The sequence below is a fragment of the Astyanax mexicanus genome, chromosome 14, assembly GCF_023375975.1.
Source record: "Astyanax mexicanus isolate ESR-SI-001 chromosome 14, AstMex3_surface, whole genome shotgun sequence".
NCBI classification, from domain to species: Eukaryota; Metazoa; Chordata; class Actinopteri; order Characiformes; family Acestrorhamphidae; genus Astyanax; species Astyanax mexicanus.
Window position 1 is genome coordinate 42,327,911 of NC_064421.1, and position 9,999 is coordinate 42,337,909.

Consider the following 9,999-nt stretch of genomic DNA (forward strand, 5'->3'; position numbering starts at 1 on the left):
ATAGGGGCTTCTATATTAAAATGGGACACCACCACTATGATTTCACTGTACTTGCAGGGGTTTTGGGCGCCGCCTGGGTGTAGTCATCCCTTTATCTGCGTTTTATTTGTAATTGGGTTAATTTGGCTCACAAATAATAGGGTTCACAAATAAATTACGACAGTAATACATGTTGTTAAATGGTTAATTAATATCTCAGCTAATTATTAACTGACAAAAGTTATTACAATTTGTCACATTAATAAAGGGTAACTAAAAGCCCTGATTTTAGCTGACTCTACCCTCAGCTCAAATTTGAAAATGCTAAAAAAAATGGAGAAGTAGTTTGGAAGAGGCACTGGGTGATGTATGGGTTTAGAGGCAGGGCAAGAGGGAGAGCTGATTGGCTGAGCTGCAGCAAAATACACATACCCATCATCCTTGTTTATAGCACAGTTGAACTTGTGAGGGACCAGCAGAGGAGGAAATGACTACAATTAAAGTGTTTTTTAAAGGTTAGGAATGGTTTATAAAGATTATAAGCAGGAATGGTATGTTGCATTAATTCAGAGGAACACATTTCATCTATTACAGCAACGACAAAACAATTAAACAGAATAAATTGTTAAAAAACTATACATTTTTGCTATTTGTCCTATACATTTCTACAAATTGAAGATCATTTTCAAGTAAAGCCAAAGTGAAGTGATCTTATAGAGCAGTTCTTAGCATTCCTGGAGGATTGAGCTTCTGTTTTTTCCTCGTCTTCCTCCGATTCCTGCTGTGCATGACCAGCCAGGTGAAGGCCACGCCGACCAGCATGCCGCCCACCGCCATCAGAACCGCCGTCCACGAGGACACTGAATCCGAGTAGCTGTCAGGGGCGAGGGAAATGGGCGCGTCTACAACGGGAGCTGTTTCCGAGTAGTCAGGGGTGAGTGAAACGACTGTGTCTACAATTGTGGCAGATTCTCCTGTGGGTTCTGTAGCCATTCTGATGACAGGATTCTCCTAAAAGACACGTGAGAACATTTAAATTAGTGGAATGAATGGATTAAAAAAAATAATCAGATTATTCATACCAATATCACGATTAATTGTACCTGTTCTTCTACATAACACTTACGATTTTAATTAGATATATATTAACATATTTATTGACATTAACAATTGTTAAAAAATATATAAATAAATATATATAATCAATTTAAAAAATCCTACATTCATTTTGTCAGTCCTGAAGTTGTCAGTCTGCCTGCCATGAACTCTATTACACACACTAGACCCAGAATGCACCAACACTAGACCCTCCGGACATTGCTGATCACGTGGCGCTTCGGCGTTCTCACTCGCCAAGCTTCTGATTACACTCACCTATCCTGCTAGTATAAATACCTCCCTGTTTCTGTTCCTCGTTGCCAGGTATTTAATCTAGTCACTAGCTCTTCTACCCGATTTGGGTATTTTTGTCTACTCTTTAGCCTAGCCCTTATACTCATTGTTTATTGTTGCCGACCCTTAGTTCTGTTTTGGACTACTCTTTTTTGTCTATCCCTTCTCTTGTTTGGATCTCCCGTGTTTAGCCTGCTCTCTCCCTGGTATGTTGTTTACCACTGCTGCCATTTTGTTACTGACCCTGCCTGTCTCTGACTTTCGCTGTAAGTTTGTTCCCTTTATTAATAAACATCTGTGTTTAGTATCTGTGTCTGGCAAGCGTGACACATTTATATATGTATATTTTAGAAATTTTAAAAATGTTAATTCTGATATTTATCTATATTGTTGTGAGAGAAACAAAATCAATTGTGTAGTGAGATAAAGCCTTTGGTTAAATTATTTATTTTTAATTATATATTGTAGGGTAGTTTTGATGCTTTTTAAATTAAAATCTTAATACTTTTGAAGAGGAGCAGCAAGTGCACCAGTATGTGTGTGTGTGCGATAAATAAAACGTAATATAGCTATAGTCTAAACTCAGCAGTGGTGACACTGTGTGCACATCATTAAATAAAACCTCTAAGGATGTTTTCACACCTGTAGTTCATTTCCCTGATCTGAATCAGTTGATGGCTTTATTAACTTGGAGCATTTTACCCATTTTCACTTTGCTATCTTCCTATATATTTGCCACATTCTTGCCCATACATCATTAAATCTGATGGAGGCCCATTCACATTTAATAATTAGTAGTTTTAAATGCTGTGGTGCGAGTGAAAGTAGAGCCACTCTCTCTGCAGCAGCGCAAATTCCCTCTGCAGCATTGATAACATTTCTTTCAGCTAAAATAACGCTACTAAACTCTTACCTCAGACTTGGTGATTCGTTGCTTGGGCAGTTTCACCACGAAGAAGCTCCAGAGTCCGCTCTAGATCATAAAATCTCAGAGAGACCTATAGTATTTCACAAAGAACAAGAAAAAGTGGATTTTAGAAGAATGAGACCTTTCACATATCACTGTTTCTTTTGCATAATGAAAGAATTCATTCACATGACTGATAGGAGCATACACATACCAATAAAATCCACAACTCAAGGCATGCAAGTGAATGATCAGTGCAGTCAGTGAGTGCATAGACAGTAATGTGCAGGCTGTCAGAAACTGGAGGAGGTATTGTCAGCCCCTTTGCCATCTCACAATGTCCACCTTTTGCTAAAAATGTATTTTAAAAACTTTTTCTTTATATAAACCATCAAAATGAACCATATGCTAAGTTAAAATTATGTTTTTATGTTCACATAAACTTGGAAATAAGGAAATTCTTTACAAATCAGTTGAAAACAAGTCAGAATTTCCAATAAGACAGGGATTTTGCCAATGTTAGTGCAGTTAGCTGGCTAGTCAATGTAAGGAGATATATCAGCTATCATTTCATTCTAATTTAATTATTACAAAAAAAAATATATATATATATATGTATATATATATATTGATTAGTTTCTGACAGTACCGTACTGTAATGCCAAGAACGAGGCCCACAAAGCAATTGTGCTTAAGACACACAAAATGGCTAATGCTGTCACTGAAGCCAAGAACCTTAAGGTTGTGGTTTTGAAGCTCCATTCAACTGAGATTCAAAGGGAAAGCTAACTATGAACAGGATTTAAAAAAGCACTAAATTATAACTGGTTACAAACAGATTTGCTTTCTTACCTCAAAACGTAGTTCTCAAATCAGGGTCGCCAGACGTTCCGCACTTTTACCGTACTGTTCACTTTGTTTGTTGGGAGTCAGCTGGTTGTTGTAGGGCTGAGAACTTGTTTTGAAAAGCAAGAGATAAAGAGATAAAAAGTATCTCTCTTATCACTCTGAATGTTTTTGTCACCAAGACTACGTTATCTAAACACACTGCCTTTAATCCAGCATAAAAAAAAACTGAATTTATCCAGATCATAAAAACTGATGTTTATCAGCCTTCAGTCTATTGTGTTCCTCTGTCCAGTGGGGCGGGAGTGTCTTTATCTCTGCTCTGCTGTCAGATCATATCAGCACAGTTATCTGTTTACAGAACACTGTTTATGTATCTAATGAGCAAAAAAGAAGATACACCCACAGCGTTTTTATCATATTCCAATGTGTGTTTGTTGGTAAAATGGTGACAATAACTTACCAACTTTGCCCACAGATAAAAATGTGCCAATTATGAAGGGGATAAGACAGTTATGTATGTCATCTTCTTTATTCTGCAGGATAGAATAATTGAACTTAAGTTTTATGTCCTTACTTGTAACAAGTAACTTAAAAAAAAACAAGAAGAAAAAAAATCAGGTCTATAATTATATTTTAACGTGAAAAAAAATAACGTGACAAAATTGACAGAGCCTGGTGATGCATTATCATTTTTATTCAGTGACATACTATAACACACAACGCTTACTGTTGAGTTCAGAAGGAAGATTACCTTTTATTTTTGCTGACGTTTATGCTCTCTCTCTTTCTCTCTCTCTCCATCTCTCTCATTCTCGTTATGCACACACAAACACACACACTGCTAATGGCACATTTCCTCTTTTCAAGTGATTAAGTGTGGAATATGGAGCTACACTACCGTTATTTTCTCCATTAAAACTCTCTGTTAAACTCAGTAACTCATAACATTACAATATTTTAGTTTAAAAAAAAACACCAAAGTACTCTGAGATATTTGAATACAGTAAAAAAAAGGTCTTGTGATCATAATATATATAATCTAAGTGCTTCTAATATTTATTATTTTATTCACATTTAAATACCCATTATCAAAACCTTAGTCTAAAGGAAGAAACAGTGTGATTACCATGATCTACTCTTGATCTAATCATTAACTAATTTATTGTCACGGATGAGGGTGGAGAGGATGGATGTAAGTGCAGATATAACAAACAGAAAACTACAGCAAATAAAACAGAAAGCAAACACGAGAAAACGCAAAACAAGAATACAAGACTGAAATAACTAAAATAACAAAAATGAGATCAAAGAATAATCAAAACTAAGAAGCCAATAACACTAGAATCAAAAACCAACCTGGCACATACACAGCAGAGTATCACACAAAAGACTCCGCAAGGAACACTAAAACAGAGGGGCTTAAATAGACACGGAGAGTGAGGAACACCTGGGCCAGAATAACAAGGGGGCGGGGTTACAAACAAGACACAAGGTGAGATCGCTGATGGTTAGGGCAGGGCTAGGGCAGGGCTAGGGTGGAGACAGAACAACAACAAAACACAAGACAGGAAAACAGAGGGCAAAAGCACATAGAACCAAAAGAGGAAAAACACAGGACATAGGCTAATATGTGACATTTATGATGTATTATTTAGTTTGTTGCTTTTGTTGTACAACCATCACTACTAATACCATGCATTTAGAGGCTTTATACATTATAAAATGTCCAGGAACTAGACTATAAAAACTTGAGGTGCTCTCACTCACACTTGGATTCTTTTTGGCTTCCGTTTGGACTCTTAAAGGTCTCATTTCATGGATGTTTCATAAATGTTGAGGTGGTCTCTAGTATGAATAAATTTCGATTTTTGTTTTATTAATATTTATGACATGCAAATGCCTCTGATTGGCTAAAAGCACTGTGGCGCTCCCTCCATGGCTCTGAATTGGGTGGTAATAAGCCAAGGTGAGCGAGGCCAAAAATCAGTGTTCATAGAAGGTTAATTCATTTTAGAGTTTTGAATAATAGTGTGTTCCTTGTGAAAACCAGAGATTTTCTTCATGAAAATAGTGTGTAGTGTTTTGAATTGACTAGCAGAACTTGTTCAGGATGTTGGTGACCAGAGGTGGAAAGTAATGAATTACATTTACTCACATTACTGTAATTGAGTAGATTTTATGAGTAATTTGTATTTTTTTAAGTAGTTTTTAAAATAGGTAATTTTACTTTTACTCAAGTACATTTTGAGACAAGTAATTTACTTTGCTACATTGGAAAACTCTCAATTACTGAGTAAAAAATAAAATGCTGGGGAAAAAAAATTGGAGTGGATGCGCCGGTGCAAGGATGCAATAACGTCCTCATGCAATACAAAATGTGCCTGTCCCACCGGACAGAGCTGCTTTCAAAACGTCCACATCAAACCCGCAAAAGCATGTGGTGTTAGTATTTTTATCTTTAAACAATCTGCTTAAATGTTAAAAAAAGTAAATATCAGTTAAAGCACAGCAATGGAAAGTTAAAATAATAATGAACTGTAAAAAAAATAATGAACTGTAAAACTATAAAAATACGATTTATATGACCATAACTTTTTAACAGTGAAGAAAAAAAAAAGGGATCATAGAAACCTATGCCACTTGTTCATGAAAATGTATTATGGGATGGTCTGAACAAATACTGCCTGAAAGGTCCAAATTATTATGTGAAAGAATAATTTATATATATTCATTAATATTAATTAATTTATGATTTGTCGTACTTTTTTACATCACATAATTAAAAGTAACTATGTAACTTTTACTCAAAGTACATTTTAAATTGAGTGCTTTTTTACTGTTACTCGAGTAGATTTTAGATGGGTACTTTTACTTTTACTTGAGTAGAATTTTAGCAAAGTAAAGGTACTTTTACTTTACCTGTACTTTTTCCAACTCTGTTGGTTACACGTTGAGGTCAATGTGTCTCATTTGTATTTGTGTGTAACAATGGAGAAAAACTGTAACCCTGGGATTTCTCTCACCAAAACGAGAATCACTCCCTGAGGCTCCCAGGTATCTAAACTGCATGTCTCCCCTCTAGAAGATCAGAAAGCTATCAGTATTGGCCTTGGGTTTCTGATATTAAACTCTACTGGTCTGATAACTCTATCACAAACAGTAGTGGAGTGGACAATAGTATCAGACTATTAGACGTGGATTGGCTAAACACATGCAGGTGAGTCTGAGTTCATTCAGATAAAGCATTATCACCTGATCTCAATATTACAATGAAAACATTCTTAACTGTGATGGACTAATTAACAACACTGAGGACATTGATTCAAAGCCAAGGATAAAGCTATCTCAAATTAATACAGTGGAAATGACTCTAGATACGGTCTATAGTGGATACCTCAGATTTTATACTAAATCCATGTATTAATATTGAGAAAAGGTTTTAATTGAACTATATAAGCTGTGTGTGTTTCAGTATAATGACTATGAGATGAAATTCAATCTTAAATCCATAACATCCAGCCTAGCATATTCTATAATTGTGTTCTTGACCTTGACCAAGATTTAACACTGATGAACTTCTCTGTGACAGCTGATCAATATAATCAGTTCCTGGCAGATTTGGCACCTTTATTGCCCAATGGCAATATACTGTAGATCAAGTTCATAATGAGCTAATCTCAAATCTAATAGGGGTCATTACAACAGAATCAGAATCATAGTGAGTATCAGAAATGATAAAGTCACATGAAAAAGTTTGGGCACCCCTATTAATCTTAATCATTTTTAGTTCTAAATATTTGGGTGTTTGCAACAGCCATTTCAATTTGATATATCTAATAACTGATGGCACCCTTATCATTTTATTGATTTGAATACTCCTGACAACTTTTTACTGACTTACTGAAGCACAAAATTGGTTTGGTAATGGCAATAAAGTTCAAAGCTCAATGAGGTTACCAAACCAATTTTGTGCTTCAGTAAGTCAGTAAAAAGTAGTTAGGAGTATTCAAATCAATAAAATGATAAGGGTGCTCATACTTTTGCACCGGTCAAATTTTGGTTTAATGTATATTGCATATTTTCTGTTAGTACAATAAACCTCATTTCAATCCTGAAATATTACTGTGTCCATCAGTTATTAGATATATCAAACTGAAATGGCTGTTGAAAACACCCAAATATTTAGAACTAAAAATGATTACGATGAATAGGGGTGCCCAAACTTTTTCATATGACTGTACATGAGAAAATGACATGTGATTTAGGTAATTTATAAACAAGTGAATTGTAGCTGTGTTAAAAATATACAGTGCTGGGAAATTATTAGCATACTCTGTTAGACTAAGAAACATTAGAATATAAACATAAATTATAAAGTTTCTAAGAAATAATTGCTGTAAACCAGGGCTTGTTGAACTAGGAGATATGACCCCCAATGGGGAAATGACGTGATGCTAATTAATGACATTTATTTCCTGCAACATTAACAGAGATTCAGATGAAAAATACGAAACATATTCTGCTTTAATACTTTTTATATTCTGCTTTAAGTATTTTTACTAAATACTTAATACTAAATAAGTTTACTATTAATCTGCATTGCAGAACATTTTAAAATAAAACTAAACAAAATACTGGTACTGCATATAACACAAAAACACTGATATAAAAATAGAATATAGAAATAGAAATGTAACATTCTTCATCTAAGCTCCTTCATCAGCCCTAAGCTCAGGACTGGACAGTCCAGGATGTCAAAAACAAATACAGTAGTATCTCTGTTTTAAAAAAATATCAGGATCTGGAATGTGTGCTTGTAAGCCTTATGTCTTTATTAACCTTTGTTGAGACTGTGGCTTGGTCACATTCATTGCTAGGAAAAGTTATGCAAAGCTTTCAACACCTTACAAATACTCTAACAAAGATATTGAACCCAGTCTCTGATCCCTGGGTTCTGATTCCTCTTTTCCACCAAGTGCTGGTGCTGGAGCTGGTGCTGGAGCTGGAGCTGGAGCTGGTTCCTGCAAACCTTTTAAGAACCGGCCCATGTTTCCACTGCTGAAAGGAGTCACGCACTACGTATGTGAATGTGGGCGTAGGCACACCCGAGCTCCTCTTAAAACTTGTGCTGCTCTCCTCGGTGGAGCACTGTTGATTCATTTTCATTCATTTAGCTGCTTCTGCTGCTCTTAGCTGTGAATGGAGGTGAGGTTTGTAAACAACTTTGTCCCGTAGACGCTTCAACGCCCCGCCCTTTGGCCGCTTGCGTCACAGGTTCGCTGGTTCCAGACCAGCAAGATTGTAGGGCCAGAACAGAACCGGCTTTTCTGGACGAGAACATCTGATTTTGCGGTGGAAACACAAAGAACTGTTCGGGAACCTGGCACTGGCACCAGCACCATGCCGATGGAAAAGCGCCTTGAGTGGTCCAGCAGACTTAAGTGCTCCCACTGTAATTGGGAGGTCACTGGTTCGAATCCTGTTCATGTAGCTTGCCATCAGCTGCCATAGCCCAGAGAGAGCACAATTGGCCGTTCACTCTCTGGGTGGGTAGATGGCGCTGTGATGCTACTTGGTGCCCTCCTGGTGTTGGAGCATCAGTAGTGATAAGGGGAGTCCTAATTAATGGGGTCAGATAATTGTAAATTAGGGAGAAAATGGGATAAAAGTTAGTAATAAATAAGTAAATAAAAAACCATGTCTCAATAATCAGCAGCCTACCATAAGCAGCTGTAAGCTGTAAGCACTCTATAGAACATAGCACAGCTGGGTTGGTGAGTCTTTCGTATAGTGAGGGGCTCAAAAAGTGCTACGGTTAAATGTTACTTTATTCTTTATTTATTTATTGTTGAGTTAAATGTCGGGTTTGTGCTCTGCAGTGTGTCCGTGTGTGTGTGTGTGTTTAACAAGCGAGGGTGTACACGCACTCTGTGCATCTATAGATATGGACTTAGACTGCTGACTGTTGTCTAGGTTAATTTCAGTCAGTGGAGCACCTGTGTTTTTTGCCGCCAAAATAGAAACCCACCAGATATTTACCTGAACACACCTCACTTCCAGACCACCACACCCATCAGTGTAGATTTATTCCTAAACTCTGATGCTATTTCAATGGCGCAAGCACAAAGCATGAAAATAGACTGTTGACGGGGTGTAAGATAGGAATGAGCACTGGGCCCTTTTACTCTGTAGCCACTTCCTCAGTTCATAATGTGATTGGCAGTTAACACAAACAGTGGAGGCCTGAGGTCTGAAAAAGCATTAGAATCTAAATAACTTTCTTTGACTGTTTTAAGTGGAGCAGATTGTAGGATTGCTAGAAAGCAGTGCAAGCATTTAGGTGTATCAGACTACAGGGGCTGATGTAGGCTGATGCACGCCACACTTTTCAGATTTTTATTTGTAAAAAAAAAATATATATATATGTATTATTTTCTTTTTTTTACTTTAGATGAATACTACTCTGTATGGGTATTCTGTACTCTGTATCGATCTAAAATCTCAATAAATTACATTACAATTACTATAAAAGTTACAATTACTAAAAAAATAAAAGTTCATGTGGTATAAATACATTTTTATACTGTACTGTAAATGCAGCCACAGATCTGCTGGAGAGATTAAACTCTCACTCTATGAGAAGATGTACTGGTTTCACAGGATTCAGTCAATATAACAATTATTTTACATAATTACTTTTTACCTTCAAAATGTTCAGAAATATTTATTAAATATTAGTTATTGACTTGCATGTGTCCACACTGTTATGGCAAGCTACACAACAGGGCAGACAATGACAGGGTGGACAGTGAAAGTGAAAATTGGTGGTTGACCCTAGAGCTGTAAACATGTTCAATTGGTCATGATGCTTT

The 9,999-nt window shown here is 36.3% G+C and overlaps 1 long non-coding RNA gene across 1 annotated transcript; it reads right to left on the bottom strand.

Annotated features, from left to right (window-relative positions):
* Positions 1 to 482: 482 nt before the first annotated feature.
* Positions 483 to 3,260, bottom strand: LOC111193179 (uncharacterized). The gene is made up of 3 exons (XR_002650305.2): positions 3,131 to 3,260; positions 2,285 to 2,369; positions 483 to 990 (listed from the first exon to the last, which is right to left on the bottom strand). It is a non-coding gene; the product is annotated as an uncharacterized LOC111193179 (long non-coding RNA).
* Positions 3,261 to 9,999: the final 6,739 nt, after the last annotated feature.